This window comes from Anguilla rostrata, chromosome 7 (assembly GCF_018555375.3).
Source record: "Anguilla rostrata isolate EN2019 chromosome 7, ASM1855537v3, whole genome shotgun sequence".
Taxonomy (NCBI): domain Eukaryota; kingdom Metazoa; phylum Chordata; class Actinopteri; order Anguilliformes; family Anguillidae; genus Anguilla; species Anguilla rostrata.
The window spans coordinates 1340634-1368082 of NC_057939.1; the positions used below are offsets into that span (position 1 = coordinate 1340634).

The 27449-nt window shown below is 41.9% G+C and overlaps 1 protein-coding gene, 1 long non-coding RNA gene and 2 pseudogenes across 2 annotated transcripts in view; 2 read left to right on the plus strand and 2 right to left on the minus strand.

Moving 5' to 3' along the window:
- LOC135258451 (protein starmaker-like) overlaps window positions 1-27449 on the plus strand; it is a 228028-nt gene that overhangs the window by 25255 nt on the left and 175324 nt on the right. The window lies entirely within an intron of this gene.
- LOC135258482 (uncharacterized) overlaps window positions 1-27449 on the minus strand; it is a 189120-nt gene that overhangs the window by 12797 nt on the left and 148874 nt on the right. The gene's annotated exons all lie outside the window — the stretch shown is intronic.
- The window catches only part of LOC135258443 (up-regulator of cell proliferation-like), a 74666-nt pseudogene that overhangs the window by 9443 nt on the left and 37774 nt on the right, over window positions 1-27449 (plus strand).
- LOC135258525 (up-regulator of cell proliferation-like) lies at window positions 21841-26477 on the minus strand (annotated as a pseudogene).

Genomic DNA, 27449 nt, shown 5'->3' on the forward strand with positions numbered 1-27449 from the left:
ACCCTCTTTCTTTAGCATAACACAATAACAAGGTGGTCCATTGTATAAAAACAATATATACCTTTATGTCTCTCCAGAGTTATTAAATCGCACAGTTAGTCGTGCAACCCAATACATGCAGATTGGAGCTGTCCAATGATGAGCTAGCTGGCCCAGGCCAGCCAGCCCAGCCCAGCCCAGCCCGCTGTGCTGCATCACAAAGTTCATCAGACGTCCGTGTCGGGTCTCATAGCCTCACACTGCAATTTATGAACACATTTTTCAGCTTCTGCTACCGCTGCAAACACATTCTTCATGCCATTCTTGTTGACCAGTAGCTTTGCGAGAAATTGGAGGCTATAGCCGAACTCCCTCAGCCAAGCTTTCACCTGCTTGAATGCAGCCCGTTGTTTAATCACCTCTGCGCTCAAGTCAGGATAGAACAACCTTGGATCCGCAAAAAGACAGGGGACTCTTTTCCCATGCTAGCTGTAGGATGCGTAGCTTGGTCTGGAAGACATGCACTCTGGCAATCAGAGGATGAATTTGGTTTTGAGCTGTCTATCACTGGCGGGCCATCAGAACCTCCCTCGCAAACAGCTCAATGAGCAGGGTCCCCCTAAGCTCTGTTGGTCTGTTAGATTCTAGGCCCTCTCTCACACCTGTGACTCGTATGTTGTTTCTCCTGGATTTATTCTCGAGATCATTGACCTTGAATTTAAGGGTGATATTAACCTTTTTTTTAGATTGGTGCATATAGCCTCCACTGTGGTCGTTTTTCATCTGTGGAGCTAAGGACTATCTCCTTGGCTTGGATAGTCTGGCTAAGTTCAGCAGTGCTAGTTTGGTTAGCTGAGATCAGGGCACTGAGGTTATTGGTGATCCGCGACTCAAGACTGTTAGGTAAAACTTCATTGTCCGCCAGAGTAAAGTCACGTACCAGACTCACTTGACTGCAGATGTGGGGGGTTGACAAATGTTGAGACGCCATCTTAGCCTTAGCTTTACAGTTAGCTTTAGCTTTGTTAGTCGATCGAGTGACTACAGTTATTTTCTTTTGTGCGTCTGTCATTTGTCTCATTCACTAATCAAATAATTAAGAGGCATGTAAAACGTTTATATTCGTGCAATTTTTGTTGAATCTTGTGGGGCACTTCCGATTTGCAGCCTCTCCACCATTTCGATCAACAGGAAATCCGGGAAAACATTTTTCATAAAATCTGTGCATGAAGCATTTAGATGATCTCAGAACAAACCTACTACTGTGAAATGTACTAATTTTCACCAGTGGTCCCTTGTTTTTCTAACAGAATACAGGATCCTTCCACTCAATATAAAAAACTGACCCTAAAGATCTTTCCACCTGCACAGTTGTAGCAATAAATGTTTTTGAGTTTTTTAAAATCAAGGCTGTTGGAGAGTATGTATACTCTTTTATGTACTTTTTTAAAGTTTACCATGGACTCAAAATGTTTGGGATCCTGAGGGGTGCTGGGTGGCTTACGTGGTTAAAGCACCAGGCTGTGGTGCATTGATGAGCCTCACGGCCTTGGCTGAAATTTGGATACTCTCAGTGCAGACTGTGGGCAATAGCTCCTTAGAGCAACGTACAACTAGTGATTGCATTGTGCAAGGTACAGGAGCATTCAGTCAGTTAGGGACCCGAGTTCATCGCTACCTGGTGGACCCAGGTGACAGCACACATTTTGGAGGAGAACCAGATGTCTACCTTATTTGACTGTGTGGTTGTCTAGCTTATTCGACTGTGTGGTTGTCTAGCTTATTTGACTGTGTGGTTGTCTAGCTTATTCGACTGTGTGGTTGTCTAGCTTATTTGACTGTGCGGTTGTCTACCTTATTCGACTGTGTAGTTGTCTACCTTATTCGACTGTGTGGTTGTCTAGCTTATTTGACAGTGTGGTTGTCTTCCATATGTGACAGTGAGGTTCACACACAAACATGACTGCATTCACAGATATACACTCCAAATTAGGGTGGAAATTTTATATATACAGCCCCACGATTGGGGCCAATTTGTTTATGTTTGGAGTTAGGAAACCGTGGTTTTTCAGTACAGGGGAACCCTTACTTCTGCTGAAGGTTTCGGAGGTGGCATCACTCAGAACCCCATCTTCCATCGCCATGGAGACGGTGGCAGTGCATTCAGTTCCAGGTTCTGGTCCAACAGCACAACCTTGTGGGTAGAGATAGAACTGCGCCGGCGCTCTGTTCTAAAGCTGCTGACCGACGGTTGGAAAAGACGAAGCCTGTCCGCTGTCAACTTCCCAGATACAGTAAGCTCTATGTGAACAAATATTAGCATTAGTAACAGTCTCATTATTTGCTTTACTGTGTTGTTCAGGCATATATATATATACTGTATACACACACACACATATATATATATTTGATTCCAGTACTTTTCACATCCTGTGACAGCGCCATTCTCCCAAATAGAAGAACCCATAAAATTACACTGTAAACTCTTGAGTCTTACAGGCTATAAATAACTAAATATAAAAATGGGCCTAATAGCTCTGAAAATGAATGCCATCCCAGTGTCAATCCAAATTGGACAAAATCTATCAACAAACCTGCAAATCCACAAACTGTGAAATTTAGTCGATTGCAAAAGGAAGAAGTCTGGAGCACACAGATTTAAAATAAGCCCTTAAATGGTGCAAAATAAAACTGACGCATTTCGATGCTACCACCATCAGTCATATAAAAGTGCCATAGTACAAAATCACCAGTTCTTATGGACTCCAACAGGCGTAGCTAATAATTGACACAGGTCACATGCTTCCAACATAAGGCCCTTATTTGGATATTGACTACCAGAAAAATCACCACAATGCTTATACCAATGAAAATGAGACAATTGAAAACAAATCACCAATCGCAAAAAATCGACAATAATAATTCATGTTTCCGTTATGCTAAATATCAACAATTAAATAAAAAAAAAAAAACAGGATAGATTAAGCTACTTATTGAGCTCCTCAGGGTTGAACTGTATTGAGGGTATAAATCCAAATTGATTCTCTATGGAGAGTGGATTCACAGTGTCTCTGTCTGTCTTCTGGAGGAGAAGCTAATTTTTCAATGCTCCAAAAACATAAAGAAGCAGCCGAGCCATGTTTTGCTTGCACATAATGGTGTGCGATTTCTTTCAGATTTTTAGTTCTAATAGCAGTTTTGTGCTTTGAAATGCAAACTTTTAGAGATTGTTTAGTTTGGCCAACATAAACCAAACATGGTCAGGATTTTAGACCCCGGATTGTGTGCCTGCCCATACACAGTCAAAAGCTGTGTTACTAGTTTATTTGACATTTTAGTTGAATATTTTAAAGCCAGTCGGCATTTTAATGAGGGAAGCAGACTAAGGGGTCACAGACTGCCCCCTACTGGCCCAACAACACCTCTTCCAGCAGCAACTTGGTTTTCCTGAATGGTCTCACATCCAAGTGTGAGCCAAAAACACACAAATTTCAAAACACAGTTAGCCAGGGGTCCCTTCATGGGGTCCTCACCTTTACTGACCATCTCATCTTTAGACACACTCACACTCTCCTTTGAGTCTTCAGTTTCCTTCATTAAAAAAACATCACAGGCAGTGAGTGCACTTGTATTTTACAAGTCTTGTGTTGGTTTTGCTTTGACAAAATATTTTAATATGTTGACCAAATTATTAGTAAGAATACAAACTTATATTTCAGGACCTGGCTTTTATTATTATTTTACTTGAATAGCACTGTCGTTACCTTCAATTAATGTATAATTTATAATACAATATGTGCAAACCAATATTTCGTAAAAGATTCCCATAATAATAGATTTATTGTTTAAAACCTTTTCTTTGTCAGAGCAACTGTCCAATGCCAGAACGTTTCTAGAGTAACTGCCACTTACCTCATCCTCAAGGTTTTCCACAATACCTCTGAATCCCTGCCACAGAGCCACACCCAAACCCCAGTGTAAGAGCTATAGCAGAGTTTAATTAGTCTGGTTTGAGTGTCTTTGGCAAGGGCGTCTGAGCTTAGTTCTAGGTGTGTCTGAATGAGAGTCTATGAATGTGGCTTTAAAGCAGCAATTTCAAACCCAGATCTCCGAGGGTTGCAGTGTTTCTTGATTTTTGGTGTGTTTCAACACTAAACTGCTTAATTTAAGTCACTGATTGGCTGAAAATATCACACTGTGGCCCTTGTGCTCTACAACCATTCAGTTAAATGGAAAGATATTTAGAGCCAAGTTTACTGTAAATCATCCCCCTTTTACCCACAATCTAGAAAATCTAATTTAATTGAGAAGTGAGATGACATGTTGATATTTTAAAAAAATTTGTTATGTACACGAAACACTGAAAATTGCACACAGCAATCTTGTCATCAGATTGAACAGCTCTGCTAGCCAACCATTTCATCTGAAATAAGCAATAGGGAAATGACTGCATGTATAAACTAATCAAATGGTTGAAAATGAATGCAGTTTAAAAAACTAGCTGCATCTGTCCCAGAATGAATACAAATGAAAACGTTCATGTCCTTGAGATTCAGCTATAGGATTGCTATGAATGACATGAATAAATGACCTTGAATAATTCAAAGCCATGTTCAAATGGTGTGAATGAAGCTGTACAGAAATAAAGACTGATTGACCAGCCAGGGTGTACCTCTGCCTCATCTTCAGGAGAGCAAGTGTCAGGGGGGCCAAGGCTCAGGGACTGGGTGCTGTCATCAGAGTGGGTGTGGTCCTCAGAGTGGGTGTGGTCATTACTGTGGGTGTGGTTATCATTGTGGGCGTGGTTATCAGAGTGGGCTTGGCTCTCACTGATTGGGTGCTCAGGCCCTTCCTGTCGGTTAGAGTCTAATACAGTGGGACAAAAGAACAAACAGAACGGTTGCCATCACAATGCAGGCAGATCCCTCTACACAAGATAAAACACTGGCTCTAAATGTCTTTCCATTTACCTGAATGGTTGTAGAAATGAAAAATTGAGAGTCATTGTCAGCCTGCAGTTTAATTAAGGGCCACAGACAATACACCCTTTTATGAATTTTATTGTCGGTTCAAAAGGTTTGAAACCATGGTTTCACAATGCAGGGGAACCCTTACTTCTGTTGAAGGTTTTGGGGGTGGCATTATTCAGCACCCCTTCCTCTATCACCGAGGGGATGGTGGCAGTGCATTCAGTTCCCGGCTGCAGGTCCAACAGCACAACCCTGTGGACGGAGGCAGAACTGCGCCTGGGTTCTGCTCCAGAAATGCTGACCGTGAAGTCCACTGTCAGCTTCCCTTGTACAGAATGCTCTATGTGAAAGAAGTATTAGCACAAGCATTAGCAGATATAACAGAGCAACAGTCTGATTATGTGCATTACAGTGGTGTGCAGGTGTATCTATGCCACTGATTCCAGTGCTTTTCACACCCTGTCACAGCCCCATTTTCCCAAATAAAAGACCTCATAAAATTACACTGTAGACTCAGGAGTCTTACAGGCCATAAATAACTAAATATAAATATGTCCCTCATGGCCCTGAAAATGAACACTGTCCCACTTTCAATTCTCATTTGAACCAAGGTGGCACATTTAGATAAAATGTGTACATGAAGCATTAAGATGATCAGCAAAATCTCTCAACAAACTTGCAAAAACCAAACCAAGGGAAATTTACTCATTTTCTTACAGAATACAGGATCCCTCTACACAACATAAAACACTGGCTCTAAATATATTTCCAAATATCTGCATGGTTGTAGCAGTAAATATTTGACAGTAATATTTCAATCAAGGCTGATAGAGAGTATTGCAGGGATTCCTGCAGCCATGTACAGTCCCAGTGGAAAAAACAGCCACCACAGAACAACACACCCCTAACCGTGGGCAACCACCATGGTCAAAAAGCTAACACCTCCTTATCAAAGAACAGCATACAGCGCTGTGAAAAAGTATTTTCCCCCTTCCTGATTTCTACTATTTCATATTTGTCCATTGAATGGTTTCCGATCTTTTGACAAAATGTGATATTGAACAGAAACTGAGTAAACGCAGAAGACATTTAAAAATTAATTTTTCATTTATTTTATTATGTCTGGCATAAAGCAAATAGATCATTTCACAGTAAGAACATCATACCAACAGTCAAACATGGTGGAGGTACTGTGATGGTGCGGGGATGCTTTGCTGCCTTGCGAGCTGGATGTTAAAGGAACCATGAATTCTTAAGGAGAATGTCCTGCCATTGATCCAAAACCTACCAAATTGCCTGAATTAAAGCAGTTCAGTTTCTGCGAAAAAAAGGTGGGCTAAAATTCCTCCACAGCAATATGAAAGACTGATATCAAATTATAGGAAGTGTTTGGTTGTATTTATTGGTGCTAAAGGTGGTGCAATCAGTTATTAAGCTTATGGGTGTTTGATAACTTATTTCATTAAATAAATGAAATCATAAAAAAAATGTTTTTTGTGTTTACTCAGGGCCCCTTTGTCTAATATTACATTTTGTCTAAATATCGGAGTGACAAATATGCAATAATAGAGGAAATCAGAAAGGGTCAAATGAACTCAATGGAAAAAATATTCAGGAGAAACAATGCTTGTAGTATCTACTGCACATCTGGCAGCAGCACGGTGGTTTGAGGCTCATTTGATACCTTGGACCCTTGATGACTTAAAGCCACCTAGCCAACAAATGTGTTCCATACTGTATCAGCATCATTTACAGCTGAATCTAGTCCCACCACCAATTCCCATAGAGATCCATTCAAATGATCCATTTTTGTATCGCTTGTAGGACAACCTGAAAGTAAGATATCCGGACTCTGATGATGTTGATAGGTCACAGACATCAGGAAGTCATGGCATGCAAATTATATGCAACCATATACAAAACATGACTCTTTCATTTGACATTATGTTAATTTGTCTACTGTATAAGTGAATTTCCGTTTCAAGCTTTTCCCCAAAAAGTTCACTGCAGCAAAAGTAAATGAGCAAATGGTGGCACAGGAGGTCTCAGGAGTGCATTTGTTTAATTCTTACTCATTTTCTGAAAAATGATTTGTTGTTAAGACCATTAAAGGCTTAATATTTTGCCATTTTGAGCATGGCCCATTTTTTGTGCCCAGGAGTGTAGTCTGCTGCACAGATGAGAGAAAGAGCCTGCAAAAGACAGCCCGAATGGGGAGTTTGCAAATAGTAAATCGTTTGAAATGTAAATAGTTTGGTGTCCATGCAAAGTTCCCAATGGAAAGAAGGATAACCAAAGTCAATTGAATGGTGGAATAGTTTTTTTTTTTTAACTTTACTTTGATATTGTCTTTGTTTCATTTGTTCTTATTAGCATTTTGCTTTGTTTTATTAATACTTTCATTCAAATAGGTCTTTGTGTACATTGAAACTATATCACTAATTAGCCAGCAAATGTACCAACATCAACGATGACTTCCAACATCCAAAACCTAAATAACCTGAATAGGCAGGTCTGCTTTAAGGCATGAGTTCCAGACTGCAGGCCACACACCACAGAAAACACAGTATTTTGGAATAAGATGAAAAATAATTAATTGATTGATTAATTTAGATTAAACAATAAGAAATAAATACAAATGTAGCCCATGCAGTTAAAAATACTCAATGAAATGAGCTTGATGTGCAGAAGCTGATTCTGACATCGTGAGGGAAATGTGTGAGTACCATGGAGGTAAATCTTGAGAAAAGATATAAAAGGCAGGAAATACTGGGGGGTACATATCTTTGGGACCAAATTTCCAGAAGACCAACTTCAGCCAGCAAAACAATATGAGTTGAGGGTGACTCAACTGGAGAGGATATACGTTTATTTTAATTATCTAAAAGGATTTTCAAAGATTCTTTATGGAAGAATTGTCAAAGACCCCCATGCCTAATATCCTAAAATATACAAGACGACTTAATAGTTTCATCTCTGTCAAGGTAGGGTACACGAAGTACTGGGAACAGGAGCCCCAATAATCAAATCAAAATGATTACTTGAAAACAATTTGTGTTGGTGTAAAATATAATCTTGAATTATATATTATTGTGTTTGTGCATAATATAATTTTCCTGTGTTGCTTGTATAGCAAAGCTTTCATAAAGCACAAATAAACTACAGTATTTAACAAAGTGTTTGTAGTCTAAAGTCCTGTTTGTATGTATAATACGCTGTTAATGAAACAGGGTGCACGTGTTTCATTGATCCAACGTATAATCCTGCACGGTCCTGGGCTACAGTGCTGCTCTATAGCAATATCTGTCGATATTAGTTTTGCTTCACTTACCGGGATAATCTGTTCTGGAATCAGTTCGCGCACAATCTTTTCCGCAGAAGAATAAAGCGAAGCGTGAAGATGCGATCAGAAGCTTTTTCACAGCGGATGCTCTAGACTGGGCACAGAAACAACTACTGACTGTCACCCAGTTTTATAAGCAAGCAAATCGAAAGTATTATTATGTAACATGAAAGTCCGTTTCTGGCATAATTTGACTCTGAGAGAAATTGATACCTCTTTAGACATCAAAAGTGTCTAATTACAACAATATTTTTACAGTTCGCGAAATTGCATTTAAGGTTGTAATTAAAATCTCATGAAAAACACGTTTTCAACGTACAAAAATGCCGCGTTACTCACACATGCAAAGCACTGTCTGTAAGTCATGACTTCAGATATAGGTCTGCCATTAAAAGTATTAATATCAAAATTGTGCCAAGTTTCATTAAACAATACTGGCTAACCTATCTCACACAAATTAAACAATGCTACCTAATGTTTCCTCAATTCTTTTTTTTTTTTTAAACTTTTTTTTGTCTTAGTTATTTTCATTTATTGTTTTTGCCCAGAACCTGTGAGGGGGAAAGGTGAAGGTGTTCATTTATTTGATTTCGTATTTGTGTGAGTGCTCTCTCTCTCTCCCTCCCTCCCTCCCTGCCTCCCTCTCTCTGTCTCTATCCCTCGCTCCCTCGCTCCCTCCCCTCCCCTCCCCACTGCCTCCCCCAACCTCCCCCAGCTCAGTGTCTCCCCCAGCCCCCCCCTGCTCAGTATTCTCTGGGATCTGCTGAGCCAGATGGACTGTTTGCTCACCATGTTAGAGCATGCGCTGGAGCAGAGAACACAGCAGTCTCATGGTGGCATGGACTGTCAGCTCTGCAGAGGTCAGAGGAGAAAAGTGACGAAACTACGACAATTCTCACTGGGAGATAAAGTCCTGGTATTACTTCCAACCTCCAGTACAAAATTACTCGCCAAGTGGCAAGGGCCCTTCGTGGTCACACGACGAGTTGGGGAGGTTGACTATGAGGTGGAGCGTGCTGATAGAGAGGGAGCGAAACAGATTTATCACCTCAATTTATTAAAAGCATGGAAAGAGGTGGTGGCTGTTTCTCTGGTAACGGTGGATCAGGAGAGGGACGAGCTGGGGCCGGAGGTAGCAAATTCAATCAATCAGACCCCACCCCTTTCAGATAGCCACCTCTCGCCAAGTCAGAGAGCAGACCTTGCCCTGTTGCAAAAACGGTTTGCGGATGTGTTTTCTCCCCTACCAGGGCGCACGCACCTCATACACCACCATATCGAAACCCCTCCGGGAGTGATGGTGCGTTCCCGTCCCTATCGACTGCCGGAGCACAAAAATAAATTGGTGCAGGCAGAAGTAAAGGCCATGCTGGAGTTCGGCGTAATCGAGGAGCCCACAGTGCCTGGAGTAGCCCCATCATGCTGGTAGGTAAGCCGGATGGCTCTATTCGGTTCTGTGTGGACTATAGGAAAGTGAATGCTGTGTCACATTTTGATGCCTATCCTATGCCTAGGGTCGACGAACTCCTGGATCGGCTGGGCACGGCTCGTTTTTTCTCGACACTGGATCTGACTAAGGGCTATTGGCAGATTCCCTTGTCTGCAAAGTCCAAAGAGAAATTGGTTTTCTCCGCTCCGGACGGTTTGTACCAATTCCGAACACTTCCGTTTGGGTTGTTCGGGGCCCCAGCCACTTTCCAGCGCCTGATAGATTGGCTGCTGCGTCCGCATGCTGCGTATGCTGCTGCCTATCTGGATGACATTATCATCCACAGTAGCAGCTGGGCACAGCATATGCGGCATGTGGGGGCAGTGCTCGAGTCCTTGAGGCAGGCGGGGCTCACGGCTAACCTAAAGAAGTGTGCGATTGGCCGAGCGGAGGTACGGTATTTGGGGTACCACTTGGGAAGTGGACAGGTGCGACCTCTAGTGGATAAAACCGCGGCGATTGCGACCTGTCCACGACCCAAGACGAAAAAAGAGGTGAGGAGGTTCTTGGGGTTGGCCGGCTACTATAGGCGGTTTATTCCGGCGTTTTCACAGCTGACCAGCCCCTTGACTGATTTAACTCGCAAAGGTGCCTCAGATCCGGTCCAGTGGACGGAGCCGTGCCAGCGAGCGTTTGAGAGGGTAAAGGAAGCCCTCTGCGGGGAGCCGCTCTTGTTTACCCCTAATTTCTTTCTTTTATCCTGCTGACCGATGCGTCGGACAGAGGGCTGGGGGCTGTTTTGACCCAGCAGGTGGAGGGAGTCAATCGCCCGGTGCTGTACCTCAGCCGCAAACTATCCCAGCGGGAGGCGAGGTACAGCACGGTAGAAAAGGAGTGCCTTGCCATCCGGTGGGCGGTCGGGTCCCTGCACTACTACCTGCTGGGTCGCCCATTCACCCTCTGTTCGGACCACGCTCCCCTCCAATGGCTCCACCGCATGAAGGATACCAACCCGCGAATCACCCGTTGGTATCTGGCTCTGCAGCCCTTTCATTTTAAGGTGGTTCATAGGCCGGGGGCGCAGATGGTGTTGGCGGACTTCCTCTCTCGCCCCGAAGGGGGTGGGGGGGGGTCGGTCATCGGCCGGATGGCTCCCCGGCCTAAGTCGGGCGGTGGGGGTATGTGGTAGGGTGGGCGTGGTTTTGCGTTGGCTGCGAAACTAAGAGAGAAACTAAAAGCGAAACTAAAAGCTAAACCAAAGAAGCTAAACCAAAGCTACGAGGCGCAGGTATACTGCTCAACACCACGGTGTATACACCAGATTTATGCCCGTCTTACCGATAACTAAAATAAATAAAAACAAATTTTCTCCGACAGTTTGGCGTAGTCGGTTTAGTTTTTTTGGTTCTGGCACAAATTTTCTGTTACATATGCTGTACTTGTGGGAGTAGCTAAAGGGAGGGGGAACAACCAGGGTGGGGGGCTTCAAATAGATCACGTGATTTCTCAGAAAGTCTTGGTGCTAGTTTCAGTGGCTGTGGGAGGCAGAAGTGGGAGGGGGGGAGGTTGGGCTTCAAATAGATCACGTGATTTCTCAGAAAGTCTCATTGCTAGTTTCAGTTCTTACTGAGCCAAAGTGCTCAATCAAAGACACAAGGGCTAAAAGTGAAGTAGGGGGAACTAACAGTTTTTGTATTTGACTCAATTCTTAAAATATTACTGGAGGTATATTAATAATTTTTTGTTACTACAAACAACCTACACCCCTTGGCTATGATTACACACCTCAATGAAATCTCTGGGACATACGATTCATTATCAATCTGACTGAAAGTACAGAGAGTGAGATGTTACATTTAACCCCGAGGTTGGTGTTAAGTGGTCCCACATCGGGTTTCATTGAGCTACGGTGAACATTCTTCAGAAGGAGGAGGACTGAGATTTACAGTGTTCAATGTAATTTAAAAAATGATTTTTAAGTTATTAAGAGTTGAATTAAGTAAAAAAAATTTTTATCAGTACAACCAGATGCCAGTAAATTATATCAGATGTTTTCTTTTAACAAAACCGCCAGGGGTCTGTTGAGCCTGAATGAACTGATTTAAACAGGGTTTTACATGGAGGGTGTGAAGGCACGTGGGTGGCAGTGTTGTATAATGGGTAAGGAACTGGCCTTGTAACCTAAAGATCACAGGTTCCATTCCCGGGTAGGAACCTGCCATTGTACCCTTGAGTAAGGTGCTTAACCTGCATTGCTTCAGTATATATCCAGCTGTATAAATGGTTGCAATATAAATGCTATGGGAAAAGTTGTGTAAGTAACTTACTGGATGGTGCTTTATCCCACAGCAAAACAATGATCCCAAAATACTGCTAAAGCAACAAGGGAGTTTTTCAAAGCCAAAAACTGGAAAATTCTTGATTGGCCGAGTAATTCACTCAATCTGAATCGAATTGAACATGAGTTTCATATGCTGAAGAGTAAACTTAAGGCAGCTAGTCCCTGAAACAAGCAGGAGATGAAGATGGCTGCAGTCCAGGCCTGGCACTACCCAAGAAGATACTCAAAATGTTATAGGTTGGGGATGGAAGGGGGTAATAATGCCATCTTAGGAAGTGGGTCTTCAGTCTGCATTTTAGATTATTTGGTTTATTATTTAGATGAATTCATGTTTAATGCTTTGAATGTGATTCAGGGCTGTAGCGGATATATTTTTCTAAAAGGATGTTCAAAGATCCTGTGCGAAGGAATGGTCAAAGGACCCCCCAGTATGTTCACTAATCTCATAAAACACTGTAAGGCTATAAAACATGCAAAACGTTTTAGCACACGCAAAACCAGTAACACAACCAATGACTGGACATGGTATTTGTTTTGCACCTATCATGGTTGTGTTATTAGCTTTGCGTGCGCTAAAAGGTTTTGCACGTGGTAAAGGTTTTAGTAAATCAGGCGCTTAATGTCTTTTGTCCTCAGAGGTTGGACGCGCTTCTTTCATTTGTATATTTAACTGAAAATCTTTATGTTAAAATGTGTTCAATGCTGTGTTAATTCATGGCCAGTCCTTTACCCGTGGTACCAGATGTCCCAAAACGAAGGCTACATGCTTTAAGTTGTATTTAATGGGCTACCACCACCAACACTGGTTTTAAGCACACAATTTGCGAGCCATGGCAGACCAGACATGATGTACAAGCCTGAGTCACATTCTGCAAGAGCACATTGTGATTTCTAAAATACCACACAATTTGCATATTAGCATCATTCGCTAGTATGTTACCATAATAGTTGATAAACTCACTAGCCGACTAACCGGACAACTAACATTCCAGAGCGTAGCAACACATTAACAGCTTCAACTGTCAATCAGGGTGAGACTTGACCATGTCTCCTTTGACTGAAGATGTGTTTCTTCATCCTTAGCCTTTGACAATGAAAATGACTCACCAGTGCTGATCCGTAATACAGGAGCCTTCGTAAGTCTTCTCTCTGGAGTCGCACGTCTGGAGACACCGTGAACCCTGTGGGGCTTCACATAGATCACGTGATTTCTCAGAAGGTGTTGTTGCTAATTTCAGTGGCTGTGTGAGGCATAAGTGCTTCATCTTTATCTGTGCCAAGTGCGGGATGAGTATGAGTAAAATGCATCGATTCTCTCTCTACTAAGAGCAGTTCAGCAGCATTGTTTTCTTCCCCATGGCACAAGCTGGCCCCTCTAAACAGGGGTGGAAGTTAAGTCCAAATTATTCCAAATAGAGAACAAATAAAACACAAAGAATAATTCTGAGTAGATCCCCTTTTGTGGTGATTCAGTTGCCTCAGTGCAATTCTGCAATCGCATAACATATTTTATGTATCTATATATAGGCTAACTCTAGTGTTAAACACACTCACACACACACTTACATATGTTTTATTATATCACTGCATGATGTTTGTCTCACTTTAGAGAGTGAATGATGTTGGCTGGGTATGATGTCTGTCTCACTGTAGAGAGTGAGTGTGTTGGCTGGGTATGATGTTTGTGTCACTGTAGAGAGTGAGTGTGTTTGCTGGGTATGATGTTTGTCTCACTGTAGAGAGTGAGTGTGTTGGCTGGGTATGATGTTTGTCTCACTGTAGAGAGTGAGTGTGTTGGCTGGGTATGATGTTTGTCTCACTGTAGAGAGTGAGTGTGTTGGCTGGGTATGATGTTTGTCTCACTGTAGAGAGTGAATGTGTTGGCTGGGTATGATGTTTGTCTCACTGTAGAGAGTGAGTATGTTGGCTGGGTTATGATGTTTGTCTCACTGTAGAGAGTGAGTATGTTGGCTGGGTATGATGTTTTTCTCATTGTAGTGAGTGAATGTGTTGGCTGGGTATGATGTTTGTCTCACTGTAGAGAGTGAGTATGTTGGCTGGGTATGATGTTTTTCTCATTGTAGTGAGTGAATGTGTTGGCTGGGTATGATGTTTGTCTCACTGTAGAGAGTGAGTATGTTGGCTGGGTATAATGTTTTTCTCACTGTAGAGAGTGAATGTGTTGGCTGGGTATGATGTTTGTCTCACTGTAGAGAGTGAGTGTGTTGGCTGGGTATGATGTTTGTCTAACTGTAGTGGCGAATCAGAGAGATTATGGACAAAAATCAGGGAGATTATGGGCAGAAATCAGGGTGATTATGAGCAGAAATCAGGGCACGTGGTACCAAATGTCCCGAAAGTAAGGCTACATGCTTTATGTCGTACTTAAAATTGCAACTTTGCCGCTTTGGCTGAACTTGTTTCAATATCGAACCTGGTAGCTTCGGTAAGTACACTTTGAGAATAGGCTCCTCGACACTGTCTTTAAGAGACACAATTAGCGAGCCGCAGCAGTAGTCGGCAAACACACCACACATGATGTACAAGCCTGAGCCACCATCTGCAGGAGCGCATCGTGATTTACAAAATACCGCTAAATTTGCATATAAATACCGCTAGCTAACATGTCACCATCATGGTCGATAAACTCACCAGCCGACAAACCGGACAACTAACATTCCAGAGAGTAGCGACACATTAACAAGTTCAGCTGCCAATCAAGGTGAGACTTGACCATGTCTCCTTTGACTGAAGACGTGTTTCTTTATCTTTAGCATTTGATAATGAACAGTGCTCACCAGTGCTGATCTGTAATATAGATGCGTGTGCTTTTTCTTTGTAAGTCTTCAGACACAGTGAACCCTATGTGGAAGTGATGAAGTGCAAAATTATAGAAGAAATCTGAAATAATCAGAGGTAATGTTGATTAATAACTAGTTTACCATTACATTATGCTGTGACCCTGAGACATCCCTGCCTGCCCTCCCCTCTGTGTGATACCATTTGTTCACTTTACTGTATGAAAGGGAGTTGTGCTCTTTTCTCCAGGGAGGGCTTTACATCTGTAAGGTACAGTTTTGAGTGTTCCTCCAACTGCTGAAGACTGGTGAAGCCAGAAATGCCACAAGTTATTATTTGCCAACAGCAACTGGAAGACCAGGCCATAGGCCTACTAGGTGGAACTGAATGTGAAAGAGGCAGTGATTAGGTACATGTATAAGAATAAATGTGGGAATGCGGTTCGATAGATTCCAGATTTCAAGGAAGCCCTAAATGCTGAGTAAGTTAACAAGTCTCGAGATTAAGTTTCTGAGATTCCTAGTCTTAAAAGGAACCTCTGAGTACCAAGCCAGATAAGAAGTTTCAGGATATGAGCTTCTAATAACGGATTTCAAGTCTCAAAGGGACCTCTGAGTACTAAGCCAGACATAGAAATATAAAAATAAAATCCCTCGCAAGGAAAACAAAGCCTGAGGGGGATAGCTAAACCAAAGCTACGAGGCGCAGGTATACTGCTCAACACCACGGTGTATACACCAGATTTATGCCTGTCTAACCAATAACTAAAATAAATAAAAACAAATTGTGCAATGATTTTGTGTATAGTTTGAAATTATTTTTTTAAAGAGGCAGTTAACACTGATCATGAACACTTTCCACACTTAGTACTTGACACCTACAGTTGCATGATTTATTACTTGAAAAAGCTTTGTCTGCATTTATAAATCAACATGGCTCCTGCACTTTGTGGAAACTTTTTGCAATTAATTATCAGGTTTTGCTTCAAAGAATTGCACTATTTAATTCATTACATAATGTTTCAGGAGCTGAGTGCTCAACACTTACTAATCTGGACACAGATCCAGGCATGGGCTCGTTTCACCCTTCACAGTGCTGATGTTCGTCATCACATTGACTTTCCCATTGTTAGGCGCACCAGGCGTGTGCTGGGTGAGGAAGTGACATCACAGTCAGGTGTTTTGAAATGATGTGGTTGGCACCGAGGTAAGCTGTTGGTTGGCGCATGGTAGATTTACTGCATTCTCTGTTTGAGTTCATTGTTTCTGGTTTCTTGTAAATAGTGTAGGCTAAATCTTTTCAGAAGAAACTGGTGCCATTGAGAGGAGACGATGTTCCCTTTTTTTGGTTATCTTTATGTTTATGTTTAAACTGGATGGGTGGGCCTGTGATAGTCTGCTGCAGGTTAGCCTGAGTTCACCTGCCTTTTGCTCCGGCCTCACCTGGACAGGAATCACCTCTTTAGCTTCTGTGTGCTTCATCACCCTTTTCCTGTCCCCTGACTGAATGATTTATTCCACAAGGTATAGACTGATTTTCCCTGCTCCCCTCAGTAGCTCTGGGTTTGATTGGAAACACTTTCCTCCACTTTGTGAAGAGGCTGTTGGATATACAAGTATGAGTGATTATGCATTTGCTTTGTTGTTCTGAAATGTGTGAAGACAGTGGAATCTGCCGAAAGTCTTGGAGCAGCATTTGGTTTCCCCACAGTTTGTTGGAGGAACAGTGTGGTGCATCCTGGGTAAATATCTGCTTTGATCTAATTTTTGGTCACTTTTTAAATGGCTGACTCAGCTAACTCCTGCCCCCATAATGTGTTGAGTCCTGGTCTAGCACACTCTGTCTCTGACTCAAAGTGGACAGACTCCAGTGACTGAGTCCTGATGTAAATCCTGGTTGATTTTGAGACTAGAAGGTTCAAACTTTCATCTTTATGCCCCTTTCATTGATAAACATGGAAAGGTTTTTTTCCCCAGTGCAGGTTTATAGTGACAGGTGCTGGTGTTTTGGTCCGCAAGTAGGGCAAGGTCATTTTTCAGTTTTTTACAGATTACGAAAGTGCAGATTATAAACTTTCTAATGTGTCATACATTGAAATCTGAAAATAGTTGAAGAAGATATGCTTATTTGAATGTTGGTACTCCTAAAATCAAGTAGCAGAGAAAATCCCCTTGAAAGATCTTGAACTTTTCACACTTCTCACAGGGAGATAATGGGTGGGAACAATAGCTAGTTAACTCCACCCCAACCACTCCCCCACTAGAGTACCTGTAAATCCTTGCCCATTTAGGGGCTACCCTATTTAAAGCTTTATAACTGCAGATGTGAATACCAGAGACTAGAAAAATGTCTCAAATGAAGCAATACATTTGTACCATTTATAATACTAGCTTAGATTATTTCTTACAAAATTATGAATATAAAGTAAAGTGCCAAAGTTTCATGTATGGGAATGGGATGATATAAAAACATTTTTCAGCCGTCCACCACGTTTTGGCAATGTTTCAACACTCTCCTCATCACTGTTGTATGCGTCACAAAAACCATTACACTACTAACTAACGCTTACATTACAGTGTGAAATATCCACATTACATAATACCACTAACCTATTTAAAGACATTCAATTTCTAAAATAACGTAATAACCGAAATATTCTGAGCAGTAATACTTACATAGCAATGATGAAATCTTATCTATGTTCAGTAGATGGAGACAGAGACAGTAAATCAATGACAGTTAGCCTATATCCGCTTCTGTTTTGCTCCAGAAAACGATGTCAGATATGTCTATCAGCAAACATATGGTTTAGCTATGCCCAGAAGTCCTCAATAATAATGGTATTTTCCAAGGAATTACGAAAAATCGTTGACGTTTCGTTAGGTGCAACGTCTTTTAATGCTACCATATAGAGCGAATGCCATGGTAAGAAAATGTTCGGTTACGCTAACCTATAAAACGCTATTCCAAAAGAAAAATTAGACATGTTATAGCTACATCGTTAGAAAGCTTATACTCTCACCTACTGATTGAGCGTCCGCCATTTTAGCAACGTCACACAGTAAACAAACATAGGCTACTACCACACGGCTTTATTTATGGGCGGTGGCTTGACCGAAACAAAGTGACAATAGCCAACGAAATAAAACATGCTAATTAAACTGCACCCCCATCACGCCTCCAAAACCCGGCTGTAAGAATCACTAAAACAAGCCGACTTTGCTGACAAATTATAAGTATTTAGTGACCCTAAAAATGTTGTTTATTATATTGAGTGACTTCTTCAACAATTTAACTTTCGTAATATGAAAAAAAGGAAAACAGTAAAAAAAAAATTTAAAAACCTTTTTTGCCTCCTAGCGCGATTTCAAAATTTGCGACTTGCGTACCTTTTCTCCAGCACCCGTCACCATTGGGCACAAGTGTAAATTGTGTATTTTCAGCAGAGACTGTAAAAAATATGGACAAAGCTACTGTGACGTCACCCATTGCCTCTCCGTGGGTCTCTAAAACACGTTTTGAAGCTCAATGGCGGGCACGGCCATTTTCTCGATTTGGAGCCAAAACCATAGAGTTAAGCGGTCTTGTGATTTTTACAATTTGATTGACAGTCCGGTGCGGAAAAGCCCATCAACCTGAACGAGGCTAGCTGACTGGCTGCCGTTATGTTTTAAAATATATTATCAGATTTTTACGGAGTTTAATTTCCATCCGTGACTGTACTGTGTCATGTAATCACGTTATATGTATGACATTAAAAATACAATTAGGCTATGTTCAGTTATCTTCAATTTATGTTTCTCAGCAAAACGAATATGCTTAGCTAGCATATCAGCTTGCCGGTGAGCTAGGTAGGCTATCCGTGGTTAGCTCACGCATTAGCAATATGAACCACAGGGGAAGAACATTGACTACACTGATGGTCAATCAATCAGAGATGTGTAGGCTACTGGTGATTTGACTAGGCTAATTTTCGTATAACTGTCTGGTAGATCTGCTGTTAACCGAGCAAGTTATCGTCGTAGGTTTTCGCCACAGTCAGTTAATGAGCCAGTAACTGCTACTACTAGCTACTCCATCGCCGTTTGTGGTGTTCACTTGCTGGGTGACGCTAGCTGACCCATCGTTCGCAAATCACTTTCTACCGAATAAAAATTAACACTCTCAGCGGTGATTAACAAATCTACCAAGTATTTTAATAACTGATCTGCAGGCGTGTAAATATGACAACGCACTTTGTACAGCAAGTTTTCCACCTGGTGCATGAAGACAAAAATGATGTAGCCTACATTGAATTTCTAATTATTATTATATTAGGCTATTATGTTTTTCTTGTAAATCATCAAAACCAATGGAGAAAAGCCAATATACGCAAGGAGCCCCCAGAACCGATTCTGAGAACCACTGTCTTAAATGCCTAGCTTGTCGGTCTCTTACATGCTAAAAACATGTTCCTTTCTAAATGCCAAGATGGTTAATTTCGTTAAATTCTGTGTGTGTGATTTCATCGTGGGTTGTATATTCAGCAAATGAACCTTGAGACTCTTAATTCGCTTCGTGAAACTGAAAAAGTGTTTATCCCAAAATCGGGATTATAGTAGCTTTGTCACATGCGTGAAGCATGGCCCAGGTAGACATTTACGGAATGTACACGATTGACAAGCCGTCAAACACGTCTGACAGATTGAATGTTTGCCGGTTAAGGTTAGCTAGCTAGTCAAATGGCTTGGTAGCTGAAGTTGCGAACTGTTTTAGCATAGGCTACTACTGGACTACCAAATATAGCAAGCTGATTACGCTTTCTGCCAAGTAATTATTTGGTTAAGTAGGATAAAGGAAATAGTAAAAATGACTCGGCTACCGAAAAACTTAAGAGGATGATTATTTTATGGTCGTCTAGTGCAGCTGTAAATAGCACACGCCATAATGAAATAACCACGAAATGGGATGCCTGCATTTTCAGACTTAGCACAGGCGGACCGTGGCCGGAGCCGCAATGTCAAGGCCAAGAGGCGCCACCGCCCACCCCAGTGACCATAGACTGTAGCCTCTACTGTAGCTCAGTCCTCATCAGTAATCCGGAAGTGACGCAAGCTGTACCTCATTGGTCCAGAACAAATATTGGCACTGTGCCCAAATGACGCAATAAATCATGAAATCGACCCATGGACAGTCATAAGACGAATAAAATACACCTATTATGACTCTTTGTTCTTGTGAGAAAAAATTATTGACTTTGTATTTTGATCGCATTTGTACCGTAGACTTACATGGAAACCGGATATGAAAACACCTATACTGGAGCCATCCGTAGTGGCGCTAGTGAGCAACCAGGAACTACAACACCAGGAAATGAGCTTCAAAAACGAAGTCTGGTTTTGGCCGCTTGATTTTCAGCTACCTGAGACAGAAGGTGAAGCCAGCAGCAAAGATGTGATGTTAAATGGATTTATTGCCATCTAGTGGTAGAATGATGATACTGCCATTGTCTTCAGGCAGCTCAGTTGTTCAGTCAGTGAAGAAAATAAGGGACTGTTCATCAAGTTCAGATTAAATTAAACATTTATTTTGATTATGCCATTTGTGCAAGTAATAAGTGCTCATACATGTGGTGAAATACATCAATTTGACTAAGTGCAAAAAAGCAAAACAAATTTTTAATCCAGCTTTCTAAAAAAGAAAAATAAAGTCATCATGAAAGCTATAAGGGCGGCACAGTGGTGCAGGCCTAGGATCGAATCCCTGGGCTTTTCTGTGTGGAGTTTGCATGTCCTTCCACAGTCCAAAGACATGTCGGCAGGCTAACTGGAGACTCTAAATTGCCCATAGGGATGAGTGGATGGTGTGTGTGGCGATCTGTACGGGGTGTATTCCTGCCTCTCTCCCAATGCATGCTGGGATAGGCTCCAGCAGCCCCCGCGTCCCTGACCAGGATAAGCAGGTATAGATAATGGATGGATGGGTGGCATATTTGGGCCTCAAAGTTCAATTTTCTTTTTTCAGGAACAGTGAATTTCTATATTAAGGCTTATGAAGTGATAACAAAGGCTCATTAAGTGATAACAACAATCCTTTTAACATTGTAACAAGAAATCATGTGTTTAAACCATTTGAAGAATGTGAATGGATGAAAGCTATGTTATTGTGTAAACAGATTATCAAGGTACTTAATAATGTATGACTTCAAACAGCCAAGCAAGCAGTGATGAAGAGCTGATAGTATTACCAATAATACATGAAGGTTATGTGCTTTATTAATAGAAATGACTTATTATAGGAAGCATAAAAATAAACATAAAATGTAATTTATATTTTCATTAAAAGTATTCTTTTTGATATAGAGAAGGTCTCAAAATTAAACAAACTCAAAATATCTCAGCCTAGTTACCATCCCTGATTATGCATCCACTTTACTGGAATAATTAACAAAGCTCAGCCATGCTAACTCAGACAGTGTGTATAGATAAAGGCTGCATAGGTTATGGTAGAGGTAACATCACCTTTTAGCATGTATATGGTTTTATATGTATAATGAGTGGTTGATGGTATTATCTGTATCTGAGTAACAGAGACAGCTCAGCGAAGGCTGCAAAAATGCAGTAATGTATGTATCAGTGATTCTCACTCTTTCTTAACATCAGTGATGATTTAATTTAATGCTCCCTTTTCTAAATGTGTTTTATTTTTATTGTATTTTTATTTTTAACCCATGGCCCTTTCTTTCATAGGATTCATCTTGGTTGGGGCACTTTTTGTGATTAGCCATGATATGTGTGAGTAGCTATTAATTAATGCCACTCAAGAAATAATTTTCAACCGCTGAAACAGGGGCCATAAATCCATTTAATTTAATCTCCTTCTGTTTATCTGGAAGTATTCCTTGTACCTGTGAGAACTATTTCATATAATTCCAATCAGAAGATCACCCATGAAATATTAACTCCTGTTTCATTAAGATCTCTCCAGCTTTGGTTTTTGGTTAATTCCAATGGGGAATGTCTGCAGGCTCAGCTTCATATTCCTTGGCAAACTGCTCATTAAACCTAGTGAAGACGTATTTTCAGTAGTCTGAGGCCTGGATGCTGGTGTGAGGCTGGATGCGCCAGTCAGGGTAAATGCTCTGATAGTCCTTGTATGGATGCATTTCCCACTTTGTTTGCTTGATTTGAATTTTTCTCACTGGCAACACGGAGGAGCAGACTCACCATAATTACAGAGTCACATATCTGTATCCCAGATCCCCTGAGGACGGTGAATGGAAGCAAAGTGCTCTGTGTGGTATTTGCCGCATGCTTCACATGGGGTCTCGCAGAAGGGACACTGCCTCCCACAGCCAATCACCCTGTTAAACAGCTCCTTCTGTGGCTGAAAGGGCAGTGAGGTCAGCCTGGCCCTCACATCCCCACCTCTCTGAAACTCTACTGCAATGGACTGCTCCATTTCATCCACAAGCTCCTTCAGACCCCGGGAAAAGTCTTCTGACTTGGCGGTGTTTAAGGCAGGACCACTTGAGGGGTCTTTGGGGATGGTGAGCTCCTGTAGGTCACTACAGATATCTTGAATGAACTGCTGAATGTTCTGGTCCTCCTCACCCCTTTCTGTCATTCTTTCACTGGCCTTCATCTCTGCTTTCTTAATGGCTTCCTTTAATCGTTTAACCATCACCTTCATGTGCTTAATCTCAATGTTCCTCAGGCCATCTCCCTCAGTGAACTGCTTCACCAACTGCTCAAATATCCAGCCCTGCACAAAGTTCTCGTAGTTTCTTATGTAATTCACAAAGTTCTTAAAGTCATCACCTGAAAGCAGCTGCTTGAGGACTGAGAACTGGAAGAAGGTTCGAGTGCTGAAATTAATGGCTTTCTTCTCTGTCAACACTTCATCCACAAGGTCAGGACCCAGAGACTTGGTGATGTATTCCTTCACTGCAGGTGCAAGACAGTTGTAGGTGAACTCATTGGCTTTCTTCTGACACTGGTCTCTTTCATTGAACAGGTTCTTAAAGTCAGTGCAGTACTGTTGCTTGGACTGCTCCAGACAGCGACGGGGATCATTTGCATGGATAAAATCCAAATGCATTTTTTGAAACTCCCGTGCTGCATGTCCACAGATGTGGATCTTCAGACTGGCCTTAAACTCAGCACTTGTGTCCAGATCCTTGTCCCTGTCCAGCTTTTCATCTACCATGCAAAACAAGTCTATCATGTATGTGTTATGGTAATCAGACCTTGTTCTCACTTTCTCATCCACAAACTGCCTGCTGCAATTGATTATGTGATCGGCTATCTTTTGCATCTCCACCTCCTGCTCCTTTCTTATATCTTTTGTCCTTTTATTTTGTTCTTGAGCTTTACTATTCACTTTGAATGGCTTCATTCCACATTCAGATAATTTGCCCACTTTGGACAGAATTTCACATACTGAGCTGCCTTCTCTCTCAGAGTTTGCCCTCAGCTGAAGATGGACATCTTGGACAATATCTTGTTTTTCCAGGCCAGAAAAATTCAGTTCTTTCACAGCCTCATTCCACATCTTCTCAAATTCAGTCTCCAGCTCTTGATCTGACAGATCTTTACTTTTCCTGCAGTTCTCAATTAGGTCCAGCACTTTCTGCTCCATTACAGCTGTATGATTTTTCTTGATTTTCTCTAACCTGAACATACCCTTTCTAATCTCCACAGCTGCATCAAGCTTGTTATTCACAGAGTTCTCTGTCTCCCTCCTGATGGTTTTGGCTGTGTTGATGAATTCCTGCTTGTACTTCTCTACCAAGTGAACGTGTCCTTCTGGTCTATCATAGAATTCAGTGAGATTTTTCAAAATGAGCTTTTCTGCTTTTTCCAGTTCTACAGAGGCCTCATATTTCAGGCTGCTCATCAAGTTATCCACATCGGAGGATGGCTGAATCTGTGCTGCTATTGTGCCAAAGTTTGACACCTTTGTCTCAGCTTGGCTTAACCAGGAGTACATGCTCTTCCTGAATGCCCACTCCCATTTGTTGAACTCCGTGCAAAGCTGAGTATAAGCATCAGCCACCAGGCTGTTGCGGAAACTGAAGATGAAGTTCTCATACTTCACTGCGCTCCACAAACTCCTGGTCCATTCTAGGAACTCATTGAATGTGTGTGGTGAGCTCTTTCCATATTTGTGTTCCTTAAAATGCTCAATCACACTCCTCTTGAACAGATTTACAGACTCACTGTAGCCACCATTTACCGGTGCCATGGGAAGAATACCAAGCCAGAGCCCAGGGATGTACCAGGTGTTTCTCTCTGGATCATACTCAATGATATCAGTAAATGTTTTGTTGTTTCCCTTCTTTTCCATCTTAGCTGCTACTTGGGTCATCTCATTCAGATGATCCAGCAGAAGATTCCTGTCCCTCATGGTTTTCACCTGGGCAGAGACATCTGGGACATTCTGGTGCACTAATTGACAGCAGGGTTTTCTCCCAACTTCTTTCATGCGCAGGAAGGCGTGCACCACAATCTGCAGGATGTCCTTCATCTCTGTGCAGTTCTCCATGGCAATGTTGATGACTGTGATGTCACTCAGCCCCACCACCAGAGTGGCCAGTTCATTATCATGCTCATAACTGTCATCCAACTGGGCTAACTCTGGTGACTTCAGACCTTCAGTGTCAATAACCATGATGTAATCACACCCAAGCTGCCTTTTAAAGTCTTCTTTCACTCTGATGAGGAGCATGAAGGCCCCTCTCGTGCACCTGCCACTACTGACGGCAAACTGGACCCCGAACATGGTGTTCAGGAGGGTGGACTTCCCAGTGCTCTGCACCCCCAGTACAGTCACCACCCGGATCTTACTTTTATACTGTGTTAGTTGATCAAGTTCCTTCAGAACCTGAGTCACCCACTGCAGAGGAATGTTGGATGCATCTCCATCCACCAGCTCCAGAGGAAAGCCTTCCTGCAGCAGCTCAGCACACAGACGTGGCAGGTCCTGAATTTCAGGGGTGGGGCCTTCAGGGAGTGAGCAGGCCGACTCGTACAGCTGACCCATTTCCCGCAAGAAGTGCTCCATCCCCAAGGAGGAACTAGAGATCTGCCTGTCCAACTCTGCAATGAGTTTCCTTTTTTCTAAGTAATTCTGACAGAATTTCTTGTACTTGGCCTGAAGGCATGGAAGCCTTTTGCGTGACAGGTTGTCCAGATTGATCCTCAGCCACTTGAGGAAATACTTGCGTTCCTCTGTGGAACCGGACATTGCAGAGATGAAACGGGACATAGACTCTGAGATGTTGTGAGCCCTCTGCTGTGCTCTGAGCTGCTGCTTCTGTTCTGCAAGCTCATTCCTGTAAACTTCAATGTTTTTCTCCCCAGCATTTTTCATCCTGCACTCTTCCCTCTCCAGTTTGGCCAGCTGTTTCCATGCAGTCCCTTGCAAGGGCAACTCTTTCTCCTTGAAGCTTGGTATATCAGAAATCCTTTTTGTGATTTCATCAGCCTTCTTCTTTCCATTCTTACAGCAGTCACAATCTTCATCAACATGGATCCCGAGTTCATATGCAATGACAGGCATTCGTTCAATGCTCATTTTAATCACCTTACCCTTTAAAATTCCACTGATAGCTGAACGCAAGTAATTCACAAATTCTGCATCGTTCATCTGTGAACCTTTTATAATGATGTTACTGGGTTTTATCGGTAACTCAGAAACACATCTCTTGAAGTCATCCGTATTGAAGCTCTTGCTCTGCGAATTGATGATCCAGAACCAATGAGCCTTCAGGTGCTGGGAGTCCACAAATTTGTATTCAGACCCAAAATCATCACAAAACACAAATACGGCAGCAGAGTTGTGACAAAGGAAAGCGTACTGAGTTTCAAAGTCCCTGAGGTCCCCACGGAGGTTAGCTATAGCCAGTGGCTCAGAGAAGATGTCAATGTTTCTCTTCCCACTGGGCAGATACCAGCTGATCTCCACCAGCCCATTAGAAATCCTCCTTGGGTTGTCACCACACTCCATGTTTTTGTGAACAAAGGTGTCGTGGTACTGCTGAGGGTTGCTGAAAACTTGGTTCAGGATCTGAGACTTGGACAAGCTTCTGTCTCCCAGCCTCACAAAAGAGATCAGGGGGAGCTCAGAGAGAACAATGCTCTTATCTACAAACCCTTTTGGGTCTCTCAAAGAGTGCGGCTTGAACGTTTTCACAATACCCCTCATGGCCCAGAGCATTAAAGTGCACTGCTGTGTATCACACTTAGGAAGTAGCAGAGGCACAGAGAACTGGCACATGGACATTTTCAAAACCATCTCCTGCTGGAGGAAGCCATCTGAGCAGAGAAACACAGCAGTTATGAGGTCCAGAGGGTTGACTCTGTTGCTGCTGGCCTGTGGATTGTCCAGGGTGTCCATTAAGCTGTCGAGGTTTTGGGAAGTCATGTCCTGTTTTGAGGCGCACCTCACACTCCTAGCAGTCACATTCACCATCATCAACCTCCTCAGGAAACACCACGGCAGAGATTTCAGAGACTGGATGCTTTCATCAGTTAAAGTCTCTCCATCAATCTCCAGCACCTTGCTCAGAGTCAGCTTGTTCTTCAGGTGGTGTTCCAGTCCCAATTCACTCAACAGCTCATCCAGACCTGTCATTGAGGATGGAAGCAGCATTACTACATGCATGAGCAGTAACAAAGAATCAATTTATAGTCACAAAATATATATCTACAAAAAAAATATATCCACAAAAAGATGATAATATTGGTTTCTATAATTTGGGATGAAAGTTGCATTACTACATGAATGTACATTAGTACATTAAATAAATATATGACACTTGCAAACCAAAGAAGCACTACTGATCATCTAAATGCTCCTTATCCCTAGTAGATGCTACTGCCATTTACCAGCCACAGATGTCAATGGAATGGTTGGGATTTTATCCTGGAAAGTGGGGGCTGCCCATTTATAAGAAAGGTGCCTAAACAGTTTAATTGATATGCTAAAGCCATTTTAATTCAATATTTTAACAAGTCAGGTTGCATGTTAATATGGGATAACAGACTTGCTTTCTTGCAAATTTCGGAGCAAATAAAACATTTTTTGAAATTGTTTCTATGGGTTTTCACATGAATTTTGAAAGTAGGGCAGAGTCTCTATAATAAATGCAACAGTTTTTGGATTTTGCTCATTTACTCAGTAGAATGTTTAGCCTAGCACTATGAAATTGTATTTTTTCAAGCAGCTCTGACATGTCAGTGGTTATAAGCTATTTCAATTCCATTCATAACTTGATTGAGTTACATGCAGTCCGATGTTATATTCATACCACGCAGTCAGTATGATTGTAACAGAAGTGCAGAATAATTTTAACAGTAAATGAAAATGTCCTATAATGAGTGTACGTAGACTTTTTTCTGCAAATATTAATGTTAATCAAAGAAAAACATTACCAGCCACATCTTCATATTATGAAGCATGGGGCTTTAGTCATGCGCAAACACTGATGCACAAGCAACCCTCGTAACTTATCGTGAAGTGAGTTGTGGTAACATTCAAATCAATGAAGAAAGTTGTTTTTGTTTGTTTCTAAACACCCAGGGAAGCTTTGGCATAGCAAATAGC